This window comes from Delphinus delphis, chromosome 10 (genome assembly GCF_949987515.2).
Source record: "Delphinus delphis chromosome 10, mDelDel1.2, whole genome shotgun sequence".
In the NCBI taxonomy this organism is placed as follows: Eukaryota; Metazoa; Chordata; class Mammalia; order Artiodactyla; family Delphinidae; genus Delphinus; species Delphinus delphis.
Genome location: NC_082692.2, coordinates 25,104,458 through 25,132,445, shown reverse-complemented (window position 1 = coordinate 25,132,445; position 27,988 = coordinate 25,104,458). Strand labels below are relative to the sequence as shown.

The 27,988-nt window shown below is 45.5% G+C and overlaps 1 protein-coding gene and 1 pseudogene across 2 annotated transcripts in view; one reads left to right on the top strand and one right to left on the bottom strand.

Annotated features, from left to right (window-relative positions):
• The window catches only part of LOC132431925 (very long chain fatty acid elongase 5), a 70,311-nt gene that overhangs the window by 34,678 nt on the left and 7,645 nt on the right, over nucleotides 1-27,988 (bottom strand). The gene's annotated exons all lie outside the window — the stretch shown is intronic.
• LOC132431873 (large ribosomal subunit protein eL22 pseudogene) lies at nucleotides 25,321-26,555 on the top strand (annotated as a pseudogene).

Genomic DNA, 27,988 nt, shown 5'->3' with positions numbered 1-27,988 from the left:
CCGACAGACTGCCGATTACTGGCTGAGACTATGAATGAATGAATGAATGCCTTCACGTCTTTCAGTTTCACATCAATGGGTCTTCCAATCTGTCCGCATCTCACATTCACCTAGAAGCTTTAAAAAACAGATTTCTGGGACCCACTCCTAGAAACTGATTCAGTAGTCAAGAGGCTGAGAAATTTGTTTTTTTGTTTTGAAAAGTTCCTCAGGTAATTTTGATGGGCAGCCAGGCTTCTTTGGGAACTACTGCTGTGTACATAAGCTGGGCTTTGGGACTAATGAAATCTGTTGCAGACAGTATCCATGTATTGTATTACAATGACAAGAGTCTAGACTAGGACAGGGGTCAAGGACAAAATGTTTTTCATTCCTACAAATTAGGTTACAATTCCCTGTTTGCTCTAACTCCACCAGCCGGGGTGGGGGACGGCGGGGGGGGGGGCGGGAATCATCTCTTAAGCTGAAATAAACCTCATTAAGTCAGAGATCAGTTCTCCTACCTTTTAAACACAGTGTTACATAGCACATATAACATAGAGCCAGCAGGCATTAAGTAGTGTAAGCCCTTCCTCCACTCTGGAATGTTGTTGTAAGGAATACAACATAGTATAAGGAGGGACCCCTTACCCTCTGGCAGCGCTTCCCAGGCTGACAGGTGTCAATGGAGGCCAGGCCTGTAAAGCGCAGCGAGGGAGGGTCTATCCTGCTCTGTGTCACCCCCAGCAGCTGTTCTCGGGACACAGGAGGGATTTAGTAACCGCAGGCTTGGTCACACCAAGCTGGGGACATGTGAGGTACCACCAAGTGGCTGCCAACGCCAGAACTCACAGCACATACCTGCCCACAGCCAACTGGACGTGCTGCTTGGAAGGAGGCAAGGTGGACGACAGGAAGCATCCGGGCACTGGCCAAGAGGTGGGCTCTGGCTCAGGCCCCGTTATTATCAGTCCTACACTGAGCCACTTCCTATCGGCTTCAGTCCCTGGATTAGAGGACAGAGGTGTCTTCATGTGAACTTGGCATCTGTGGAAGGCAGCCTCTAAGGTGGTCCCCAGGGATCCTCTCCTGCACTGGACCAGGGCTGTGTGTAGGGCCAGTAGAACACAGCAGAAGGGATGGTGCGTCGCTTCTGGGATGAGGTTATAAAAGCCACTGTGACTTCTTCCATCATGGTCAGTATGCTTCTCACATGACTAGCTTCGGGGGACGCCAGCTGCCCTGTCGTGAGCCATCCTATGGGGGGGCCAAGGCAGAAAGAAACCAAGGCCTCTGCCAACACCCGAGCGAGTGAGGAAGCGGACTGCAGGCCCACCGGCACCTCAGCACAGACCCTGAGGCAGGACCACCCAGCTAAGCCTCTCTGGGTCTCCTGATCCTCAGGGACTGTGTGGATAATACATGTTTGCTGTTTAAAGCTGCTGAATTTTGCAGTAATCTGTTACTTAGCAATAGACTAAATTAACAGGTTGCGGGCGGTTAGAGGGGGCTCTTCAAAGCCAACTCCCCTTTCCCTTGCTGGCTTCCTGCTGCTTACTACACTCAACCAAGGCACCAATTAGAAGCACGGCCCTAAAAAATAAAAAATAAACACACACACACCCCCTTGATTTAATTGGAACGGGGAAGGAAATGAAAAGGCTTGTAATCGAAAATATAGCATTTGGTTATAAAAAGAATATAACTTTCATCTATAGTCTGAAGCTTAAGACAAGGGAGCTAACATTTATTGAGCGTCTATTACATACCAGATTTTCAAAGACTCAGTAAGGAATTATCCCGATTTTCCGGATAAGGAAACTGAAGTTCAGAGACTTTAAGTAACCTGGCCAAACAACAAGCAGGTCCATTTCGTTATCTGCAGGTTTATATGACTTAGGGTGGCCAAGTGTCCTGATTTATTGGAACTTGGTTTCCTGGGATTCAATATCAGGGAAAAAAAAAAAAGTCAGGCAAGTCCCAGGCACACTGGGAAGAGTTAGTTACCCTACTATGTACAAATCTTGTGCTCTCTGCTAACTACTACACAGAATTTTTTTTAAGTACATTTTAAAGCTATCATTTTGGCAGCTTGTGATCTGCAATGACATTTTTTTTTTTTTTGCTGTACGCGGGCCTCTCACTGTCGTGGCCTCTCCCATTGCAGAGCACAGGCTCCGGACGCGCAGGCTCAGCGGCCACGGCTCACGGGCCCAGCCGCTCCGTGGCATGTGGGATCCTCCCGGACCGGGGCACAAATCCGCATCCCCTGCATTGGCAGGCAGACTCTCAACCACTGCGCCACCAGGGAAGCCCTGCAATGAGTTTTGAAATGTCACCTATGAAAATGGAAACCACAAGCCTTTCTAGCCTTTACCCACAGTATCCAAGAAAGGGTGTTTCCCCCCCCCCCCCCGAGAATGAGTAAAACAATTGCTGTTATGATAAAAGCTAGCAAGGAAATTTTTCAGCCTCAGAGTTTCTGCAGTTGGGTCCCCAAAGGATGAGTTGGTAAACCCCCACCCCGCCCAGCTTCCTGGGCCCTCGCTGAACTGCATCCAAGACAGGAGCTCTGGCATGAGGCACAGGCAGGGCTACAATCTCCTCTTCCTCTACAGAAGCCCAGAGACAGCCCACTGACACCACTGGGAAACTCCATATTAGCAGTGCCCGAGGGCTTTCCGTAGCTGGTAGGTCAGGTGGCCACCTCTCAGCAAGGTAGTGTTACCCCAACAGCTCTGGCCCTTTCTCTTTTAGAAAGATCCATATGACACCCACTAGGAATGCTATCGTCATAAAGGAAGACACAGTTGTTGGTGAGGAGATGGAGAAACTGGAACACTCATACATCATTTGGGATTGTCAAATGGTACATCTGCTGTGGAAAATCGTTTGGTAGGTCCTAAAAAAGTGAAACGCAGAGCTATCACATGACCCAGCAATTCTACTCCTAGGTATATGCCCAGAAGAAATAAAAGCCTGTACCCAAGTATTCACAGCAGCATTATTTATATTAGCCAAAAAAGGGTGGGGGAGGGGTAAAAACCCAAATGTCCACCAACTGATGAATAAATAAAAGGTAGTACATCCACACGATGGAATGTTTTTCAGCCATGAAAAGGTATGAAGAACTGATACACGTTACAACATAGATGAACCTTGGAAACATCATGCTACGTTAAAGAAGTCAGACACAAAAGGTCACACATTACACGATTCTATTTTATAGGAAATGTCCAGAATAGGCAAATGCATACAGACACAAAGTACATTAGTGGTTTCCAGGGGCTGGGGGAGGGCAGGATGGGAAGTAACTGCTGAGGTGTATGGGGTTTTTGAGGTAATGAAAATGCTCTGGAATCAGATGCACTTAAATTAAAAATAAACATTAAAAAATGAGAGATACTTAAAAAAAAGCTTTTAAATTCTGCACACTCAAGCTCACTTGTAGAAATCCTTATACTAAGGAAATAAAAGCAGATGTGTATTAAGATTTAATTATAAGATTGTCATCAGTGATATAAGCAGCAGAAAAATACCCATCTGAAAGTAACTTGCTAAACAAATTATGGGACAGGCATACAAACAGTATGCCATCATTAAAATAAAGTTACTGGGCATTTATTCCAGAGAAAAGACTGACATGCACACAAAAACCTATACGTGAATATTCACAGCACCTTTATCTGTTATAGCCCCAAACTGGAAACAACCAAGATACCCTTCAACAGGTGAATTATTAAACAAATAGTGGTACATCCACACCATGGAACACTTCTCTGCAACAAAAGGAACACACTTCTGAAACATGTAACAACCTGGATGAATCTCTAGAGACTTAGTGGAAAAAAGCCAATCCCTTTATATAACACTTTTGAAATGACAAAATTATAGAGATGGAGAAGAGATGAGCAGTTACCAGGGGTTAGAGATGTAGTGAAGGCAGGAGGGAAGCAGATGTGGCTATAAAAGGGCAACATGTGCTGATGGAAACGTCCTGTATCTTTTCTGTAACAATGTCAGCAACCTCATTGTGGTACCAAACTACAGCTCTGCACCATGTTACCAGGGAGGGGGAACTGGGTAAAGGGTACTTGGGATCTGGGATCTCTGTGTTATTTCTTAGTTATGAACCTGAAATGACCTCAAAATAACAAGTTACATTAAAAAAAAATCCACAAAAGTGGAAAACAAACCAATAAACAAGACTAAGCATTTGACTTTTTAAAAAATTCAATCTCCTCACGCCCCCCTTGCACCTTCCACTAACATACAGTTGTGACTTTTTGGCATCTGTTAATGAATTCTGCTGGAAAGGAATAGTGTGAACTATAACCTCATTCATGAAAGCTTAACCCTTCACCTAAATGCTAGAGTTTTCACTACTTTAATTTTCAGAACTGTCTGATTTAGCCTCCCAGTAAACGCTTATTTACCCAGACTACTCAGGCGACAGGAATACTGTTTGACCAGCCTAATGTTCTGATTGACTTCAAGGGACCATACCTCTCACATAGGCCAGTTTTCAGAGAGTAAGAAAATCATTAAACGTATCAAATAAAATCTTCCCGAATAAAATCAAAGCTTTGATGATTCAGGGGCATTCTGTGATCTTGAAGTGTTCCAGAGTCTGAACCAATCCCATTTTACAGAACCACGGATGGAGCAGGCATAGATAACTGGGATAAATCTGTAAATCTATTCCGCCTCTCTGGTTTAAATAAGAAGTTCCTGCCATCCGTTATCTCCGTGCCGCTTTCTATTCTACACAGAACATAGAAAACTTTAGGCATCTTCAATAGTTTTGAGTTGTCAGATTCTAGATGTTTTTTTGATAAATGAAAAATATGAAGAAAGGCTTACTTCATTATGAAAAATAAAAACTGTTTTCTTCTACCTTTTGGGTCACTTTCTTGTCAATCCAATGAAAAACAGAAAGTGGCGAAGAAGCACTTTTATAAAGTGGAGGAGTCCTACCGTTCTGTGATTCCGGTTTCCTGGGTGTGTGCAGTGTGGGCACAAGTTGTGCCCTGCAGGGGGCCTTGCTGCCCTCAGGACGGGAAGGAGCCTTCCACGCCCACAGCTGCCCAGAGCACAGACACTGTCTAGTAAGGGCTGCGGGGACTTCTGTATACCTCTCTCAAAATTCTCCAGTAAGATTAGATCTCTTCCTAGCAAAGTTTTTCTCCTTTTCACCTAGTGCTACTTTCAACAACTGTGCCACTGTGTTTAAAACCCCCTTGACAACCATTAAAGGTGAAATAACTGAGAATTAGGCCCTAAAGTGATTACATTTTAGTGGAACTCCAAGTAGTTTAGCAAGTCACATTAATGTAAATGAATATTCTGACTGGCTGGTAACAAGAGTTTCCCTTCATTTCAATTCTCCCCAAGTACCAATATCCAACTCCAAGCTGTCATAAAAGCCATTTTGCCATAACAAAACGAAGAAAGGCAAGCCAGTGATCAAATTAGCATGAAAATTAGGTGCCCACCTACAGCTGGAACACCAAGGGAGAGACACTAACAGATCTGAAAATGACAATTAAGGACACAGTTAGGAGGAGCAAAAATATTTACGTATAGAACTTGTAAGGCACTGCAAAGTAAAGGAGCTCTTACCGTGGAGGATTCCTGGACTGAATGTCAATATTATGACAGAGTATGAGTGTGTTTCGTGTTTGATAATTGCAATCGTTGCTTTTGTTGTGGACATCCATTTACAATGCTTGGTGTCAGTCTATTTATCTCGTGTAAAAATAAAATACAGTGTGTGTGTGTGTGTGAAAAAAAAGAAAAAGAACTTGTAAGGTATCTTTCCTGAAGAAGTCAATCAGGTGAAAATTTTAGGAAAAGAATTGAGGCATATGAACCGGCATATACTGTTTAACAACATGCCTTCTGTGAGCAGCAAATGTGTTTTAAGGCATCACGGTAGGTGGCAGAGATACGGAATGTGGTCCTTCCCCCTAAACTCAGAAATCTATCACCCAGCTGGAACCCACGTTCTTAGCTCACTTAAAAACACAAATGTTCCGAAACTACGTATAAAATGGATAACCAATGAGAACCTACTGTATAGCAAAGGGAACTCTACTTAATGCTCTGTGGTGACCTAAATGGGAAGGAAATCCTAAAAAGAGGGGAGATATGTATACAGATAGCTGATTCACTTTGCTATACAACAGAAACTAACAACACTGTAAAGCAAATATACTCCGATAAAAATAAATAACCCCCCCAAAGAAACCCCACAAATGTTCCAAGACAAGACATTTAATTGGGGGGTGACAGATATAAAAGGATACATAATACCCTACTTTGATTTGGAAAAGCTATCACATATTCCTAGGCAGAACCAAATAAACACACTTAACTTGAAGAAAACTAACGGGACTACAGAAGCAGGGACATATTTAAAATGTATTACGGTTTTCCCCAATAATTTTCTTCATATACATGAACAATTTAATATATGCCCTCAGGTTGGAGAAGGAAAGGAAGAGTGTCTTGGTCAGCTTGGGCTGCTGTAACAGAATACTATAGACAGGTGGTTTAAACAACAGACATTTATTTCTCACAGTTCTGGGGGCTGGCAAGACCAAGGTCAAGGTTCATCTAACCTTTCCCAAAGGCCTCACCTCCAAACATCATCACACAGAGAGTTAAGGCTTCAGCATATGAAATGGGGGGTGAGGGCACACAAACGTTCAGTGTATAACGGAAGGGTGGTTTTGAGAGGGAAAGGGAATGACCGTAATTGCTACTTTTAGAAAACCTAGTCTCTAAGGTGAATCATTTTCATTCATTTACTCCCTCAAGTTATCAAAACATATAATCTCTACTTTACAAAAGGGTTGTGTTCCAGATGTTACTTTGTAAACTAGTCATCTGGCCTTTGGAAAATTCTATTTTCTATATTCTATTTTGCATAGAAATAATGTGAAATTAGCAGTTCTGGACCTTTTGGGGATCCCACTCCAATTGTAAAAATACGATTAAAGCAAAGGTTAAAAAAAAAAAAAGTGAAGATGACCCTCTTTCTATCCCCAGATGACAGAGAATTTGGATAAAATTGACAAACTCCCCCAAATCCTAAGGACCCTCAATCCCCAAATTAAGAACCCTAGCTATAAGTAGCTGACAGATCTCCAGACAGGCCCTAAACTACTTAACTCATAATGAAGTGCTGCCTGTGAGTACAGATTCTCACTATTTCTACACGAAAATAATTTCATGTAATATGTATAATGTGAGCTACTACCCTCTGGGCTCTGACACTTAACACTGTAATATGATCTTTGGTAAGCTGTACAGACCCCGGTTCCCTGGACTTTAAACACGTGTGTAATGATGCCTACACCCCACGGGGTTGTTGTGAGATGATATGACACGCTCGGGGCAATGCAGGGGCACTTCAATTTGCGGCAGCTGCTTTTATGATCCTGGAGCACAGTCACCGCACCGTGGGAGGCACTGGGACACAGAGCCACAGGACACACACCTGCCTCTGGAGAAGTCAGTCTCACTAGGGAGAAAGGATAACTAGCAAGCTGAGGGAGATGCCTCGACAAAGGACGTACCGATTCTACGTAGGGACCGGTGGGTCACAGTCACGTGTAAGGCTTGCCAGTGGGGGACGGGACAAAGGGGAGGGGAGAGAAAAGTGAAAACCCATGTTGGAGAAGCAGCTAAGGGCTCTACTGGTTGATTTTAGATTGGGGGTGGGGGGTGAGAGTGAGGGTGGGCGGGAGGCTGGAAAGAGAGTGATATCAAGGTCAAGTCAGAAGACTGCCACAATAGTCCACACAGGAGATGGAGGACACCGTGAGGCCACGGCAGGGGAGGGAACCAGGGGCCACAGGAGGGGTGGCAGGAAGGCGAGGGGAGTAAGCCCCAATTCTGGTTCTGACTCTGCACCCTGCACGCAGTGCTATCCTATGAGTCACGGAGCACAGGGACAAGTAGGAGGGAAGAAGGGAATAGGGAAGGTTCTGACCATCTAGAAATGTACTGCCTGGCCACCGATTCTGTTCAGCATAGACGCATCGTGCCTGCTGAGTCAACAGGCAGGCCATGTGTTGTGAATTACTGGAGTGCAAATTAGTGAACATTCACTGTAGTGATGTGTTCCCTTATAGGGAAAAATCTGCAAGATGAACTGTGCACTGAGTGAGTAATGTTAAGTATAAGAAGTTCAAGCTTAAGCTAGGACCTAAGCCACGCATTTGTTTAGGGATTTATGCTCTTCTTGTCCTAAGAAAACACTAAGCCAGCTACACTCCAACATGAATTACACACTTCAGGGGGTTGAATTATTTAGCAAATTGCTATTTCCCTTCACTAAATGGTCTGCTAATGACTGCCACAAAAAAGCTTTCCGAAGTCACCCTCCCATCAAACATCTCTGCAAGAATCTGAAAACCACTTAGGACAGCGCAGGCCACCATTTCAAATGATTTTTCTTATTTTCAAGTCCTTTTCTTTGAAGAGCATCATGATAATAGCAAGAGCAACTAACACTCAGTCCTCACTACGTGCCAGTCTTTCTGCTATGAATTTACAAGGATGATCTCACTTGACCCTCACGCCAGCCCTTTCACACGTCCCCTTTTCACAGGTGAGCACACTGAGGCAGAGAGCAGCTAAGTCCTTTATCCAAGGTCATGCCCGTAGCAGGCAGAGTGACTCCACAGCCTGCTCTTTTAACCACTGCACTCTAGTTTCTATGTTACACTGAAAATAAAAAAGGGATGTTTATTGCAGGAACTTGAAAAAATAGAAGAGGTTTTTTTTTTTTGGTTTCATTTTAAGGTAAAAACAAAAAGCCTCTGAGAGTGTGGTAGAATCCATGTCCCTCCTCCTGCCATTTACAAGCAGAGTGATCTTGGGCAAGTTAACCTCTGAAAGCCTCAGTTGCCTCACCTGAAACATTCCCTTCAAATGGGAGTAAAAATAATACCTATGTACTCAGATGAAGTGGTTCGTGTACAGCATTTAGCACAGAGCTATGCTAGTATTATATAATAAATATATAAATAAAATATATTCCACTATTCTATATGCTTTTAAAAAGCATATACTTGTATAATCTTGCATTTCAACACTGCAGCAATTACTATCCTCATGAACCTAATCTGAGTTTTGGAGCAATATTTATATAAATGCTTTAATTATTCCCCCATTATTAGTCATTTAGTCTGTTTCCAAGTTTTTACTATTCTTTTTAATAAATTTATTTATTTATTTATTTTTGGCCACGCTGGGGCTTCATTGTTACACACTGGCTTTCTCTAGTTGCGGCGAGCGGGGGCTACTCTTTGTTGCGGTACGCGGGCTTCAGTAGTTGCAGCACGCAGGCTCAGTAGTTGTGGCTTGCGGGTTCTAGAGCGCAGGTTTAGTAGTTGTGGCACTCGGGGTTAGTTGCTCCTCCGCATGTGGGATCTTCCCAGACCAGGGCTTGAACCTGTGTCACCTGCACTGACAGGCGGATTGTTAACCACTGCGCCACCAGGGACGTCCAAGTTTTTACTACTCTTAAATAATATTGTGATGGCCATCTCTGCACGTAGAACTTTAGCTGTATATTAAATTACTTCCTTGAATGAGATTCCCAGAAATTGGCCAATCATGTCTAAGGGTCTTCATATAATATATATGGCAAAATTTCTTTCCAAAACATTTTCACCTATTAACATTCCTACCAGCAGGGACTATGTGAACGGCCTATATAAACTGCACCCTGGCCAGGACTGGGTAATGTCATGAAGGAAAAAGAGATTTTATTTTTTAGTCTAATACAAAATGCTCTATGTATATATTAGAAATATAAATCATACAGAAAGCCCAACAGCTGAATAAACATTGAATAAATGTATAAAGAGTCATTTCTGGCTAATGGTCATAAAAGAAAAATGAATAATAAATTCTGTGTATCCTCTGCTTAAGAATTGATTTGTGAATATAAGCTGCAATTTAATTGGTCACTTATGTTAAGAGTTTTTCCTTCTCTCAGGTTATTAGTAAATGGAATTGTCTGCATTCCACAAAGATCCCCCCTCAAACCCAGGAACTCAGTCTAGTTACCAATTTTTAAACCTCTAAGAGAAGTATTCGTCTTACATACACAGTAGTGATCCTTGAGGACAGCATGCATTTAAAAAGCACAGTCCAAGCATTTTTTTTTCTTTTTTTGCAGTACGCGGGCCTCTCACCGTTGTGGCCTCTCCCGTTGCGGAGCACAGGCTCCGGACGCGCAGGCTCAGCGGCCATGGCTCACGGGCCCAGCCGCTCCGTGGCATGTGGGATCTTCCCGGACCGGGGCACGAACCCGTGTCCCCTGCATCGGCAGGCGGACTCTCAACCACTGCGCCACCAGGGAAGCCCATGGACTGTTTTTTAAAAAGTGGACTCTACAAACCCAACCACAAAGGAAGGAGCCCCGCAAAGCAACAGTAAATCCGGTTCTAGTAACAGAGGCTCATAAAACTAGCTTTTAAAAAGCCAAATGTTTTCTGTATTTAAGAACTTGAATTAAGATGATGCTTCCAGGTGGTTTTTAACTGTGTACGTAACATTTTGCAGAAGACAGGGCATTGTTTGCTCTGCAGCAGCCAAATCCAGTTTATGTCATTAGTATTACTATCAATAAAGCAGCAAAAAACAGCTTGGTTTTTCCAATCCCATGTGGAGGCACTGAGTGAGCAGTTAGAAAAATATTTTGACTTGTTCACAGAGAAAGTTCATATGCATTTCACAGGATACAAATGAGAAACCCCAAGGTGTCCTCTCGCCTGCACTTTTCAGCTCAGTCACCTGCATCCAGAACAAAAAAGGTTGAACCCAAAGCTTCTATTTAGAATCAACCAACTGCTACTTGGATCATAAAAATCCTCATAACGACAAGTGGTCCACCATCGGGGGAAAGGAAATTTTGATCAGCAAAATGTCAGGCAGGCAGTGAGATAAGCTATACAGAGTCTAACAGGATGAAATGGCATTAACTCTGGCCCAATTTATCCCAGCATCAAACAAATCTCAGATCATTACAGACTGTAATGCCTCATTAATGAGTTAAGAAGACTTCGTTATGAAATCATAATATTCTTCCTTTAGAGAATCCCTGGCTTCAGGGTGGTAAGATCATTAAAAACCGAAAGCACAATGATGATTATCTGAATAGTAACTAACACTGAACGCTCAGTGTGTGCTAAGTATCACTCCGGGCACCCTCACGTGCACCACTTAATTCAATCTTCTCAGTAACCTTGTAAAGGGTCTTTTCCCTACTTTACAGAGAAGGAAATGGAGGCTCGCATACTAGAAGGTACTGCACATGATGACAGAGCCTGTACTTGGTTCGGGGGTTCAAACAAACTAAGCTCTTAGCTGCCTCTCATGGTAAAATCTGACTAAGTTTAACTCTGCTAGGAAAAATGAAAGTACATCCAACTGGCCACCTACAAATACCTATAACACACTACTGGGTTCTAAGTAACAATCTAAGGTTTTGTAAGGGATTTATGCCCAAGGCATCCTAACACCAAGACAATGGTGTACAAAACAGAATGTCACTGGACCCATGGTTACTACTGGCTACAATGTTTATGGGACATACACTTGATTTGGTTTTTCTTCCCCATTCAAATGAGTCCGAAAGAAGGTTGGTGTCCTGCTCACAGCATCAATGAAGTCATATTAAATCTCAGGTGGCAAGCCTGCTTAGAAATGACAGAAAAGCAAATAATGGTGATAATGTAATTTCAGTGAGGCTATAAGCTGAAAAGAATCTCAAGTGGAAACTTCTGGTTTAAGTGCCCTGGAGGACAACATGATACGGAACGAGAAATGTGTCCACCACGTAGAGCACTGGTCAGTTTCTAGAGCCAGGATGAGTAATGAAATGAGCTCCCAAATCCCTTTAAAATATGGATATGCAGCATATAATTAAATCAGTATGGATCTATCTCTATCTCTAGATATTACATCAACTGATGTGATTTAAAATACACAATTTTTTTTTAGAACATGGATATATAGTTAAAAGATTAAAAAAATAAAGAGACCCATGGCAATGAGTTTGGGATAAAGATCTAGTCTTAAACCAAGACAGAAAGTTGAGGAATGGGCTATCATAAAATCAGAATGTCTCCAACTCCAAAGAGTATCAAGAAGGAGAAGCATTAGCTTGAGGTTTGACATAGAACTTTCAGAGAGTACAAATACCAGAGAGGGCCTGTGGGGATATTGCATAAATAAGCACCTCCCCTCACCCAACAGCTGGGAGTACAGATTAACCTGAGGCCAAGGACTTTTTTTGGACGCTGATAACCCCGTTCCCATACAGCCTGAAAAAGGTAGAAAGGCACTGTGCCAAAGGTCGCTGGGTCTCCTGACTCTGCCCCGCCCCTAGGCCCAGTTCCAAGGTGAGGATCCCATCCTGGGGTTAAGTTCCATCAGGAAGGTCAGTGCTCAGCTCATCCTCCAAAATGCCATTTGCTTCGCACTCTATTTACCACCCACCAACCTCCTCGGGGTTGGATGTCCTGTCCAAGAACAAAACAATGTATGGAAAGCTACAGCAGAGGAGAATCATGTGGGTATTTACTCTTCAATCCAAAACAAATTCTAGGTTAAGATACCCATTACTGTGTCATAAACCAGCATATGATACTTACATCCAAGTGTCACATCTATCCATTTCAGTACCCATATCTTATCTATCACTTGCAGGAATTTAGGGTGGTTATAAGCCCGCTACAGATACGTACGTGTGCCAACTACGCACAAGCGCTCTTCTTGATGGAGGGGACAGGAAACAGTCCACAACTGTCTAACTTATCTGGAATCACACACACATAGAAAGTTAATACCACAAGAACACCCAGTAAAAGACAAGAAGCACCAAAGCACTGAGCACTGTGGGGAGGAGGGAGAGATCTGGGGCTGGGATGCCCAGAGAGACTCCCCAGAGGAGTGGGGCTTGGACCAACCCTTAAAAGAGCAGTAGGTATGGGTAGGCCAAGGGATTTGGGAAGTGTATTCCAAATGAAGGACAGCATCCAAGGAGCAGAGGGGGAAGGGGGCCGCCACACTTTGGGAAGAATGAAGCGGTCACATGACTGACTGGCATGTGATATGATGCCGCCTTCACCAGAAAAGTGTCGGCAATGATTTAAAACACATTAAAACATGTGAACGCTCCATAAATGTTAAATGAATTTATTCCGAGCGGTGGATCAGGACAGACTTCGCACAAGTGGCATGGGGCCAGGTTAGTAAGGGTTTTTACCAGGTGGAAGGCCTAGGAGGCAGAATGCTGATGGGTGTTTCAAGCTGAAGCACAGCCTGAAAGGAGGCGTGGAAGCGTGGAAGGCTACGGCAGGCAGGGGGCAGCGCACCTGGGCAACAACACCATCTCTGGGCATGCCGATGCTCTCCCCTAGTACCTTATATACACCCACCTCTCCCGTCCGCACCACTAGCCCAGGCCGTGTTCTTCCATGTGGACTCCCAGCTGGCGAGTCCCGAGCACCCAGCCCTGTCCCCTCCCATCCATCCCCACACACTGCACCAGAGCCACCAAAATCTGCAGGCCCACTCCTGCCTGAAGCCTTTCAACAATGTGTCCCTTGTTCTCTGGATACGACCTACAATCCCTCATTTGCTTAGAGCCCCTCCATCACCGGCTCACACCTGCTTCCAGCCCAAGACTGCCCTCCCCTCGTGCCCACTGCCCCGACCACACCCACCTCCCTCCACCTTCTCCTTTCTGCAGGCACATCCTGTGCAGGGAAAGCTCCCTCAGCCTCCTGCATAAAGGTCCCTCTGACCTCACCTCTGCATAAAGGTCCTTCGCTCAGACAAACCCTCCCTGACTCCTCTTCCCCAAAGCCCCAGGTTTGGTGAGGTCCCTCTGTTTACACTCTAATCACAGCCCAGATATGAACGAACACTGAGGACCTAAGTCCTCGAGGACAAGAGCTGTGTGTGTCTGCTTCACATGGACCATCAGCTCGGTGCTGGGCACACGGGGGTGCCCACTGCATATCTGGGGGATGAGTGCTGTAGGGTCAAGAGGCTGGAGAGCAGACTGGGGACAAGATGGGGAAGACCTTGAAAGTCCTCTGACCTTTATTCCACAAGCAGTGGGTGAAAACAGCCGGGGCCCCGGGCAGCCTTGCCAGCAACGCTGCTGCCTCCATCACTGCTCCCGGCACCAACCAGTGGGGCTGACTCCCTTTATGACTTTCATCAAAGGAAGCAGCAAGAAAGGCTGGGGCTGCTTCCCACGCCCCACCCCACACCGCCCCCCGCTTCTGAGGAAGTCCCCAGCGCAGCAGGGCTGCCTTGCCACCCAGCGGGGCAGGAGGACACAGCTTCCACCTCACCTGCCTCGGACGTGCGGTTGGTCGGTTCATGCAGCAGGCGGCACGGTGCCCCCTGATCTGCAGGCAGAAGAGGCTCCCTCCGCTGCAGGCTCTAACTCAGGGCCCCAAATTTACTCCACTCGGAAATAGGACATTCCTCCCCCCTTAAAGGAGGGTCCTCCCCCGCCTGCCCCCACTGGCAGCCAATTCGCTGTGGCGATTACCATCACCTGATCTAGAACTTCGATGTCCATCCCCCCCAGCGCTGGCTCCTGGGGTGTGTTTCCCCTCAGCATGGACCTCAGTCGGTCATCCCACAAATACTCTTGACGCCACATCTGCCCCTGTGGAGCCTTAATCCTCGGTAAATCCAACTGGCCGAACTGACTCGTTCTGCTGAGATTCAGGCTGTCAATATGAATTCCCGGAAACTCCCTCGCCTTCAAATGTCAAGGCGCTTGTTACATGCTACAAGTGGATGAAACTCCAAACATTATGCCAAGAAGCCAGACACAAAGGGCGACATACTGTATGATTCTGTTTATATGAAATATGCAGAATAAACAAATCCATAAAGATAGAAAGATTAGTGTTGCCCAGAGGCTGCAGGGAAAGGGCGGGCAGAGAACGGCTGATGGGCACAGGGTCTCCTGTGGGGGATGAAAATGTTTCAAGATTAGACACAGGTGGCTGGAGCACCACACTGTGGGTGAACTACATGCACTGAACTGTCCACTTCAAAATGGTTAATTTCAGGGACTTCCCTGATGGTCCACGCTTCTACTGCAGCAGGCATGGGTTTGATCCCTGGCTGGGGAACTAAGATGCCGCGTGCTGCACGGCCACAAAAAAAAAAAAAAAAAAAAAAAAAAAAAAAAAAAGGTTGATTTCGTAGACTTTTGCTTGGGAAAAAAAAAAAAAATCAAATACTTAAAAAAAACCCTGAAAAACAACCTACTCTTTCCCCTCCCAATTCATAAAGGGAGGCTTAGCATCTCCTACTTTCCTGCCTCCTTCAAGAATTGACTGTTCAACTCCACTTCCCCCTTTACCTTCAATTTCCTCTCTCTGTAGGATCCTTTTATCAGCTGACAAATCTGTTCAAGTCTCCCCAACCTAAAATCTTTCCCCTTAACCCTATTTACCCTTGAATCTCACCTAGAACCACCTCAAGATCTCATAAAAAGCAGCCAACATCAGCCTTCACTTTTTTAGCTCCAATATTCCCTCTAGTTCTGTTTCCGGCAGTAAGGCAGTCTACAGATGCTGAAACCTATGTGCTACTTCTAAAATTGACAGATAAAATATACACAAAACTTATAAAAATGAATAGACGAACCTGCAAGAGACTCTGAGGTCAAGACTGAGCCGGGCATGAGTCAGTAAAAGGAAGCTGTCAGACACCCTGGGAGAGGCATGGTCTAGAGAGACCTGAGCCACACATGGCTATTTAAATGTAAATTAAGTAAAAGTAAATGAAAAACCTCAGTTCCTCACTTGCATTAGCCACACTGCAAGTGCTCTGTGACTGGTGACTACTATACTGGACAGTGCAAAATATATCCCAGAGAAACACCTCAGCATCTGGAAGCGAGCAGCTCAGTGTGCACTGGCACCTCATTCAGACATCACAGAACCTGAGGTTATAAACATCCTGAAAAAAGTCCCTAGAGTAAAGGAAAGGGGAGGCAGATGCCGGGTTGACGAGTCCCCAGAGCAGAACTCTACATGATCAGACATACAAAAAACGCCAGAAGAACCTTTGTGTAACACAAGAATATAAAGGTTAAATGGTTAAAGAGAACAAGGTGATGTGGGGACGCGATGCAGGAAATTTTGATTAAAGCAAAAGCGCTGTCCAAAATCAGCAGTAACTAAAAAGAAAGTTAAGTAGTATCTATCAAACAGGCATGAACAAAAAGGAAGTTAGCTATTTTTAAACTGTTCCAAAAGACAGCCAATCTGAAGGCCCCAATACAATAATGTATAGATGGCAAAGAGAATGCGGGGGGAAAGAAATGATCATCTCGAACATCTAAAAAGGTATTTACGGAATTTCCCTGGCGGTCCAGTGGTTAAGACTCCATGGTCTACTGCAGGGGGCGCAGGTTCGATCCCTGGTCGGGGAACTAAGATTCCTGTATGCCGTGGCATGCATGCATTCATACATACATGCATGCATGCATGCATACATAAATAAATAAAAATTTTGAAAAAGGTGTTTACACCACACTGAGACCTTACTCTTGATTAACTCCTTTCTGCTCTGGATTTTTATTTTACAAACTGACCACTAGGGCTTCCCTGGTGGCGCAGTGGTTAAGAATCCACCTGCCAATGCAGGGGATGGGGGTTCGAGCCCTGGTCTGGGAAGATCCCACATGCCGCGGAGCAACTAAGCCCGCGAACCACAACTACTGAGCCTGCGCTCTAGAGCCCGCGAGCCACAACTACTGAAGCCCGCGTGCCGAGAGCCCGTGCTCCGCAACAGGAGAAGCCACTGCAGTAAGAAGCTCGCGCACCACAAGGAAGAGTAGCCCCCGCTCGCCCTAACTAGAGAAAGCCCGCGTGCAGCAACAAAGACCCAACACAGCCCAAATAAATAAAATAAAATAAAATAATTTTTAAAAAAACCAACAAAAAACCCTGAACACTACAGTCCTCCAGTAGAGCACCTATGCAAGCAACCAGCATATTCAGATGACATAAATTTACTTTTAAATATTATCCTACCGAAGTATGGTACTTACACACATACAGATACATTTATTTGATAAAATGACCAAAACCAGTCCACCTGATGAAGTTCACGTACAAAGGTGACATTCAGAGATCCTCCTGTGACATAAATCAAGAAATTTATTCAGGCAGAAGGACTCAGGAGGCAATAGCTGATGAAATAAGACACCACCACCCACCCCCAAGAAGGATGTTTTCATAGCCAAGTAGAAGGTTGGTCCTTATTTAAAAATACAATAGGCTCTAGTTAGAACAGGGGTTCTCAAAGTGTAGGCCAGACACCTGAAGGTCCTTGGGTCCTTTTCAGGGGTTCTATAAGATCAAAACTATTTTTGTAATGTTGCTAAGAGATTACTTTTTCAATCTCAACTCTCTCTTCACTGTTAAGTGACCCAGAGGCTACATAATGTGTGATATCTCAAAAGATTGAATGCAGAAGCAGAGAAGAGGATCCAGCTGTCTTTCATTAAGCCAGATACCAAAGTGATGGGCAAAAGCAGTCAAATGTCTGGTTTCACTCATTTCTTTTTGTTTGGAAAAGAATATTTTTCATAAAAATATAGACAATGTTATCATGTAATGCGCTAATTATTACTTTTAGATGTATTACTATTTAAAATTATTTAAAAATAATTTAAAATCAATTTCTAATAGAATAAATACCAATAGATATAACCCACATAAACAAAAGCTCTGAGGTTCTCAGTAATTTTTAGAAGGGCAGGTCCTAAGACCAAAAAGTCTGAGAGTTGCTGTATTAAAAACCGCATACAGAATTTTTTCCCCTCTGTAAGGTTTTATCTCTAAAAAGACATTAATTTAGCTTCTCAACTTAAAGGCAAAATTCCCAAATATACCTCAAAAAGAGCCAGCTAGCAGTAATGAATAAAACGTACAATGAATATATTTTAATTTAAAGCACTCTGTGAAATAATTACATTCTTACCGGTTTCCCAGTAACTCAAATTATATACAGCAGGATGAGCTGATTTTCACATTAGTATGTGGGCTAAAACCTCTGAACGTTTCTTTAGCATGATACTTCCCTTTCAAATGAAGATACTCCTCGTGGAAACTCTTATTCACCAAAACCTAAAACTTTAAGTCATAAGTAATAAGACCTAAGTATCCTGTGGCTAAGTCACATTAGGTAGTACTGCAGCTAAAATGCTATTAACTCACCAGCCAGTACACAGATGCTGAAGTGCTTATGTACATATACATATACATAAACACACATACATATGAGAGAAAGAGAGAGAGAGAGCTCAGAATCAGTCAAAAATTCATTTTCCGGCCACTACAAAACATCTTTTAAAACAACACACTTTCCATTTAACTATCGCCTCAGTTGTCCAATTGTCACTGGGTCTTCCGTTCTCTGATTCATGTTGCTAATGAGTCCAACAGAGCGTCAGGCAGGAGGTTTCCCCAAACTTAAAAGTGCACCCTGCTCAGGGGAGCACATCTGCCCGGTCAGGGGCTCACCTCCTTCTCCCTCTAAATGGGGTGTCAGTGGCAGGTATGTCCCTGACATCACACAGAAATATAATTACCAACAGGAAAGCAGAGTCCCCACTGGAGGAAGAAAAGCAGGTCAGCAGAGACAGACAGAATGAATATGAATAAGAGGGAGAAAATTACAGGACACTCCCTTCTCCAAAATAAGAACCTGAAGGTGACATTTCAGAGCTCCAAGCATGACCCCCCATCATTTATTCCTTTGACAGAGAGCAGTGTCAACGGGAGAACAAATCCTGTGTGAAGCTTAACACTCACTTGCTATAAAGGTGTATTATGTCCTCCCATCCGTTGTGAAGAAACCCAGTGCTTTCAAACAAGAGCTCAGGGTGTTCACCTTAGGTCACGGCCACAGTGCAGTTATCTGCAGGCTTCTCTCTACAAAATGATTTCTCTATTTGCTTTCTTAGTTTGGAAAACATTACAGAGAAATGCCTGTATGCCAAGCGGACTGTCTCATTAGGGGAAACAACTTGATTTCAAGAAAGAAAAAAATCATGACTGTTTCCTGGGGACAGCACAGTTGAAATGTCAATAATGGGCACTGGGGTCCAGACCAACACCTCCTCCCCCACCTCCTGCTCAACACGGCTTAACCCTGCTGCACTTGGTTGCCGGATACTGTGGGGCCTTTGTCTTACAGGGATACCAATTGATGCGAAAGACAACTCACCAGGTAGCACCCACAAATCTTATTTAATCAAATCAAAGAGCAAAGGGAAGGGAGAGCAGAAAGTTTAGTTGGTTAACTTAGAACGAATGACATCTCGTGTTAATCTTATTTTTTCTGGAGAATGAAATGTAAGTAACTCATTGAAATTAAACTGATTTTCATGTGTGGTTTATGGACATCATTATTAGTCATAACTCATCTTCAAAGGCTTTTTTTTTTACTTATATTCAGTACAATCTTCACTGAAAACTTTTAAACTTATGTTACTCGATACACTGCCACCAAGTAGAAGGACAGTGATCAGAGTGCTAAGACGGCAGCAACAGACAGGTAGGAAGGCAATGCGGTGCCACAGTAAAACACCTCTAATGTCAATACACTCCACACAGCTCCTCGGAAATGGTCCCTCTCCCATTTCTCAGGAAACAGGTTGTAACTTCAATCATTACAACCAAGTTCATTATGAAGAACAAAAGAATTCAAAAACCAAGAACTCGGGCTTCCCTGGTGGCGCAGTGGTTAAGAGTCCGCCTGCCGATGCAGGGGACACGGGTTCGTGTCCCGGTCCGGGAAGATCCCACACGCCGCCGAGCGGCTGGGCCCGTGGGCCATGGCCGCTGAGCCTGCGCGTCCGGAGCCTGTGCTCCGCAACGGGAGAGGCCACAGCAGTGAAAGGCCCGCGTACCGCAAAAAAAAAAAAAAAAAAACCAAGAACTTTCAGGACTTTCAGTAACCAAGTCTAAAATAAGTATATATATAGTTCAGTGGCAAATTGATATTTTTAAAAAACAGATGTGGAAATTTCTAGCAAGTACCATCCATTTCCCTTTTTCCAACACAAGCCAAGTTTTGTTTAGGGCTCTATCCTCCCCAGTTCAGTGGGTGAGATCTGATAGGGCCAGGACCTGGGGGCAGGTTGGGGGTGGGTAGGTAAGCGTGTGACCCTGATGACCAGCTGGGTGATAGACCAACCGGAGCCAGAGAGGCTTCTGGGAAGATGACCTGCAGCACAGGGTGAAATATGCAAGGAAGGGTCATGGATGATGTTATTTTTATTTTTTTTAAACAAGTATTTAGTATTAACTTATTTTTATTTAGTAAAAAATTTTTTAAAGATTCACAGAATTGGACTTCCCTGGTGGTGCAGTGGTTAAGAATCCTCCTGCCAATGCAGGGGACACGGGTTCGAGCCCTGGTCTGGGAAGATCCCACATGCTGCAGAGCAACTAAGCCCGTGAGCCGCAACTACTGAGCCTGCGCTCTAGAGCCCGTGCTCCGCAACAAGAGAAGCCACCTCAACGAGAAGCCCACAATGAAGAGTAGCCGCCACTCGCAGCAACTAGGGAAAGCCCGCACACAGCAACAAAGACCCAACGCAGTCATAAATAAATAAATAAATGGGGGGGGGAGAAAACAGTCACAGAATTCAAATGGCCGCAAAAAAAATTTAGGCAAAAAACACTAAGAAAAACTTCTTAATTTTAAGGAATGTGACATACTGGATTCTTCAAAAGGGCTGCTGAGTCTCTTCACCAGAAAAATTTAAAGACAGGGTACAGATGAATCATGACCAATGACACCCAATCCTGTATCCCCAACTCCACGCTCAAGGGCCAGTTTCCATCTGCTCTCTCCACCTACATACATGAGGTGCTTCTGAACCTTAAACCCAACAAGCCAAGCCTCCCTTCCTCCTGACTCCCTCCAGGTGATTTCCTGCCCAATCACCTTCCCAGGAACCCAGCCTGAAAGCACACTCCACCCCACCACCAAGAGTGGATCCCAGGCCAGCCAGGGCTTCAGGCTTGTTCACAGGCCCTGCGAGTCCAGTCACCCACTCCCCCACCGCGGCCTGCCTCAGCCTCGTCACCTCTTTGCCAGAACCATCTTCTATGAACTCCCTGGCCTCCAGAACCTCCCCTCATCCAGTCCACCTAATGCATGAATCTGTCACATTGATCTCTTAAAGCGCAACTCATTCACTCAGCAAACAAGTACTGACCGCTGTATCAGATAACCAAGGACCACAAACTTAGTGGCTTGAAACACCACAAATGCATCTTAGGGGTCAGAAGTCCAAAACGGGTCTCAATGGACTAAAACCAAGGTGTGGGCAGGGCCGCGTTCCGTTTTGGAGGCTCTATGGGAGAATCCTTTTCTTCGCCTTTTCCGGCTTCTAGGGACTGCCTGTATCACTCCATTCACAGTCCCCTCCTCCATCTCAAGGCCAGCAACACTGGGCCAAGTCTCCTCACACCCCACCCTTCTACTTCTCTCCCGCCTCCCTGTTCCATACTTAAGGACCCTGGGGGTTACCCTGAGCCCACCTGGATAACCTAGGACCCTCCCTGCTCCAGTCAGCTGATTAGCAACCTTAATTCTGTCTGCAACCTTAATGCTGCTCTGCCTATAACCCCACATATTCATGGGTGCTGGGGATTAGGACATGGACATCTCTGGGGCCCTTATTCTGCTGACCATAAGCGCCTGATACAAGGCACCGGGAGGGGCAAAGGTTAAACACAGACTTGGCTGTCAAGCTTGTGTTAGTTCTTTGATACCAACTGTTAACTGGCTCCCGCTGCTTAAAGAATTGAGCCTAGGGCTTCCCTGGTGGCGCAGTGGTTGAGAGTCCACCTGCCGATGCAGGGGACACGGGTTCGAGCCCCGATCCGGGAGGATCCAACATGCTGCGGAGCGGCTGGGCCCGTGAGCCATGGCTGCTGAGCCTGCGCATCCAGAGCCTGTGCTCCGCAACGGAAGAGGCCACAAAACGCCTGCATGCCGCAAAAAAAAAAAAAAAAAAAAAAGAATTGAGCCTAAACCACTTAATCTGCTATTAAAGCCTTCCATGATTTCGAAACACTCCTGCAGGATTATCTCACACTACTTCCCTGAAGTACCCTAGCGCTGTCCTCAGCCTGCAGAACCGGGAGCACCCAACACACCGGCTTCTGCTCCACAGCCACACGTACACCGCACTCCAGTCACACGCCACCTGCCCTCTCTCTGCCTTCTCTGAATGCCCACAAAGCCCTGTTGCGCCAGTTGGCCATTCAGCAGTGACACAAAGGGTTCAGGCAGAGGGATGACCCTGAGCCAGCTGTGTGGCCCGGGCATGCCACTTGACAGCCTTGCTTTCATCATCTGTCAAGTGAAAAGCAGCCCAAATTAGTCTAAATCCGTTCCCAGTTCTACGAACTGGGGGGGTTTGTATCCATTTTTCTCTCAACCCCCAAAGTCACTGTCCAATCAAGGTCACCATCACGTCAACTGGATTAGTGCACTCCCTCCCGATAGAGGGTCCCTGCCTCCAGCCTTGCGTTGCTCCCACTCCCCAAAAAGCATCTTTCTAGGTTACTCACCTCAAAACCAGTTAAAGGCTCTTAGGAAAATGTCCAAACTCCTCAGGGTGGCCCCAGACCCCTGCTTCCTCCTTCGATTTTCCTATCAGTTCCTCACGTGCTACCTGCTTCCTCGCCTCGGTGCCTTTGCCTGAATGCCTACTTCCTCTTTCCACCAGGCAGATGTCTGCTTGTTCTCCAGGCACCCTTCCCCGGCCCTCCCGGTCTGATTTACGCGTCCTTCCCGTCTGCGCCCATAGCACCCCACACTACGCTCTCCGTTCTCATCACCGTGGTAGTCGTGTCTGTTCCCCGTCAGGATCCTCCACACTGCAACTTCCACACGGGCAGCACCGTCAGTCAACCTCATCCACCACCCTAGGTACAGACTGGGGGTGGTCACCCAAATTCTGGATAGAGCAGAAGGACCTACTCACAGCCACCCAGAATCAAGATGAGATTTCCCGGTCTGCCTTGCAGCGTCATGTGGCTGCACGTTTAAAGTTCTGGCCAAGCAGACATAAGCAAAATTGTCTAGGGGCAGTTTCTGGGAACTTCCCTAAGAGAAAGCACAAATGAATCCTCTGTCCTTTCTGCCTCTGTCTCTTCCTCCATCCTGCTGCCTCTAAGCCTTACACACAGTGAGCTAGGAGCCTACAGTTGGGTCATACCTGTACCTTTCTCCAGCCCTTTATGGGAAATACAATACCTTGCTTTGAGATGCCATTATTGGAACCATCACTATTTTGGAATCCCTGTCGCCTGCACTCAAATTTAATTGCAACACACACAGCCATATCCACAGCACCAATAATATCTGTTGCATCAAGTACATACCTCACCTCTTCTACTGGATTATAATCTATTTGTCAGTAGGTGTATTGTCATGTGTCTCTGCGGGATTCATGCACCCGAGCAGAGGGCAGCACACAGAACTCCTCTACGGTGAATAAGTGTGGATGGTCAATGAATTGATGACCATGTGGTTACTGATGCAGACAGACTCAGTCCAAGCTACACGGGGCTACCTTAACCTTGGCTCACTGCTGCGGCCAACCAAAATAAAGTTAAAAAAAGAGTGTCTACACCACTATGTATAAAATAGATAACTAATGAGGATCTCTTGTATAGCACAGGGAACTCTACTCCGAGCTCTGTGGTGACCTAAATGGAAAGGAAATCCAAAAAAGAGGGGATATACGTATACGTATGGCTGATTCACTTTGCTGTACAGCAGAAACTGACACAGCAGTGTAAAGCAACTATACTCCGATTAAAAAGAAAAAAAAAAGTGTCAGTTTCTACCATTATTTGATCAGGGAATAGTTCAGAGCCTAGACACCAGAGTTCGTTCTCTTCCTTCCTCGGGCACAGGGTCACCAGTGTACTCTATCACTGGCTTACTCCACCTAAAAGCTCTACAAGGTAATATACAAATAAGCAAGGTCCTTTAACACAGACATTAAAAAAACATCCTCTGCTCCTGGGCAGGTGGGATGTCTAGCAATTTGCTCTACTCCCTCAGCCTGGCTGGGGGAACAGCAACCCTAAGCAGGGAAACCAGTGCCCCAGAGCCCGCTTCCCCAGGTGGGCCCCTCATCTGTGCAGTGTTACGAAGTCTCAGGCCCCTCAGGCTACTGAGGCGTATTCACCTTCACACAGCCATAAGCACAGGTTACAGAACTGATCGTACTTGAAAGGTACATATTTAGAGACATTCGTGCAAGTAATTGGCAGATACCTACTCCATGCCAGACAGTACACAGGTTCCAAGGATACGCGGGGAGCATGCCAGGCGCTGAGCAGAGACAGAAGGAAAGCACTCGTCATCCTCACTTGCTGAATGAGGAGACTGAGGCACACAGAGGTTAGTCAGTCATGTATAACCAAGGTTACACAAGCCGGAAGGGGTGGGAACATCTAATTGAGTCAAAAGCACGAAAGGTTCTAGGCTGTATGAGTTTGACTTACAAAGAACAGGGCCTTTTCTGTTATTTAGTTTGCTTTGCTTTTGTGTTTCTGTCGGTGCAGAGCAATTGAGGAAGCATCCAAATACAGCCTACAAGGCACATCTGGGGAGATGTGAGTCTGTGGTGTGTGCAGAGTGAAAAGTGCCAGCAGAAAACGACGCTGGATCAAGGATGGCCCTGACAGGGAGTAAACAAAGGTGTTAGGGTGGAGCACATGATCCCATTAACCTGTCACAAGACCTCTGTGACAGCACAGCTGGGAGCAGAACACAGGGAGGCAGGAAGGAGGAGGGGGAAACCAGGCACCTAGGAAGGACTGGTGGGCGGCGGACAGGGCAGAGCCCGAATGGACACCTGGTGACTTGACGGTTGGAGGGAGCGGGGGAAGGATGCAGCTGACAGGAGAAGGACCCAGGCAGTGCTGCCAGCCTGACGGCCTGGGCACACAGGCGATGGCGGTGCTCCTGGCCATGCTGGCCAACAGGAGACAGGTTTGGAGGGCAACCAGGTGAATCAGCAGATGAGAAGTTCTGCACCTGGAGCCGTGCGGCGCCCTCATGTCACTCTGGCTGCAGATCGTTCTCCTCCCAGGTCACTGTAAGAAAGTCTTCCTACCCTCCTCCGTTGTTGGGACGCCCTTGTTAACATTGTCGGCTCACCTGCATCTTTCTGCCCGGGTGGGCTTTTAAGGCTTCTAGGCGTTTGTACGCTTTTGGTTTAAAACCATGGGGGGAGGTATGGAGCCCATTGCTGGCAGGTCTTTTACTTGCTGATTGTGTATTTCTGGGGCTAGATTTTAAAGCAGCCCTTTTGGTTGTTACTAGGAAGACATGTTAGGGAAAGAAAAAAAAAAAGAGTGGCTTTTGTCAAAAGCTAAATGCTTGAAAAATTGACCCAATTAATACAAGTTTTAGGTGAAGTTCTTTGAGACATGAAGGGAGGTAGGATGCGTTCTTGGAAAGGTCTTTTCAGATTCTGAAAGGCTTTTCAAAGTGCAAGTGTTGGGGTATCCCTGGTGGCACAGTGGTTAAGAATCCGCCTGCCAGTGCAGGGGACACAGGTTCGAGCCCTGGTCCAGGAGATTCCCACATGCCACAGAGCAACTAAGCCCGTGTGCCGCAACTACTGAGCCTGCACCCTAGAGCCCGTGAGCCACAACTACTGAGCCCACATGCCACAACTACTGAAGCCCATGCACCTAGAGCCTGCGCTCCGCAACAAGGGAAGCCACTGCAACAAAGAGTAGCCCCTGCTCACCACAACTAGAGAAAGCCCGCGTGCAGCAATGAAGACCCAACGCAGCCAAAGATAAATAAATAAATTTACTTTTTTTTTTTTTTTTTTTTTGCGGTACTCGGGCCTCTCACTGTCGTGGCCTCTCCCGTTGCGGAGCACAGGCCCCGGACGCGCAGGCTCAGCGGCCATGGCTCACGGGCCCAGCTGCCCCGCGGCATGTGGGATCTTCACCAACCGGGGCACGAACCCGTGTCCCCTGTATCGGGAGGCGGACTCTCAACCACTGCGCCACCAGGGAAGCCCTAAATAAATAAATTTAAAAACCAATAAATAAATAAAGTGCAAGCGTGGAAAAAGCTTGTGGCGAAGGGGGGCAAGAAAAAGCAGGTCCAGAAGTTTACTCTTGACTGTACCTGTCCTGTAGAAGATGGAATCATGGATGCTGCCAATTTTGAGCAGTTCCTTCAGGAAAGAATGAAAGTGCATGGAAAAGCTGGGAATCTCAGAGGAGGTGTTATAACAATCGAAAGAAGCAAAAGCAAAATCACTGTAACTTCCGAGGTGCCTTTTTCCAAAAAGTATTTGAAATATCTCACCAAAAAATATTTGAAGAATCATCACCTACGTGATCGGTTATGCATAGCTGCTAACAGGAAAGAAAGTTATGAGTTAACGTTACTTCTAGATTAATCAAGATGAATAAGAGGAGGAAGATGAGGACTGAAACTCAGTTATCTGGAGTATTTTATATGAATTCTTAAATAAAATTTAGGAAAAAAAAAAAGAAATGTCGGGCTTCCCTGGTGGCGCAGTGGTTGGGAGTCCGCCTGCCGATGCAGGGGACACGGGTTCGTGCCCCGGTCCGGGAAGATCCCACATGCCGTGGAGTGCCTAGGCCCGTGAGCCATGGCCGCTGAACCTGCATGTCCGGAGCCTGTGCTCCGCAACGGGAGAGGCCACAACAGTGAGAGGCCCACATACCGCAAAAAAAAAAAAAAAAAAAAAAAAAAAAAGAAATGTCTGAGATGGACAGTGGGTTGGGTGGGTGGGTGAATACTTGAATCCATGGGTTAAGTAAATCACCCGCTGAGATTGGTTTTCCAACAGTACTTTGCAACTATTCACCTACACCTTGAATTTCGGGAAGCGCTTTAAAATATGCCAGTCCCATTTCCTAAAAGATGGTAAACTCAAGCATGGAGCTCTGTACCAGGGCTCCATGTAGAGCACCCACCTCACTCTGCACGCGCAGCCACCTTCCTCTGGGTCGCTGAGCCTCTTCCAAACCTACCGTGCCTTGCAAAGAAAACAAAAAGGATCTGCCATAACAAGCCCAGTACATACAGCATTCTCCTGGGTTCACGAAGTCCTGAAACACTGTCTTGAAGGGGGTATTTGGAGAAGCTCCGACCTGTTTCACAGGACAACCGCCTTTCTGGCTGAAACAAACTTGCAGACAATGGAAGGCCGCACAGATCTGGATATGAGATCCTCTGCAAGCCTCTAACTGGTCCCTTAAAGACCCAGCTTAAAGAGGCCGAGCTCTACTTCCACCCCGTTTCTAACATACAAATCAGACTGCAGTTGCAGATAGCTGGGAGACAAACATTTCAGCGGCTTTTAAGCAACATTTAAGCAACATTAAGCAGCTACTTATAATTCTAAATCTGACTGCAGCCTGATATGATTACTTGATTAACTGACGTGATTACTTGAATATTCAAAATAAATTGTCATGGTCTCCAAGCTAATTCATACAAAATATACAAAGGCAGCGTTACAGCCTTGGTTGAAATTAAAAGAGGGTGGAGAAACATAATTAACAAAGATAAGTTATGTACTCCCCCTGGAGAGAAAATTTCTTAGATTTTAATTCAAACCTGTGTAACATAAATAAGAGTGTGTCACGAAAACACATTTCTTTTTAAAAACTCAATCTAAACCTCCATATTTTATAACTGTTGTTCAGGTGTGTGTGTGGGGGGGTGGGAATGGGAGGAACAGGCAGGGTTAAAATGTGTTTCCAAAAGAAAAAAGCCTGGTACGATCTGGCATTTTTAAAAGCAAACACAACCCAGCAATCAATCTATCATGTCCTCTACAGAGTGTCTAAAGCCAACAGTTATTTTATCACCTGGTAACATTCCATGTTAATAT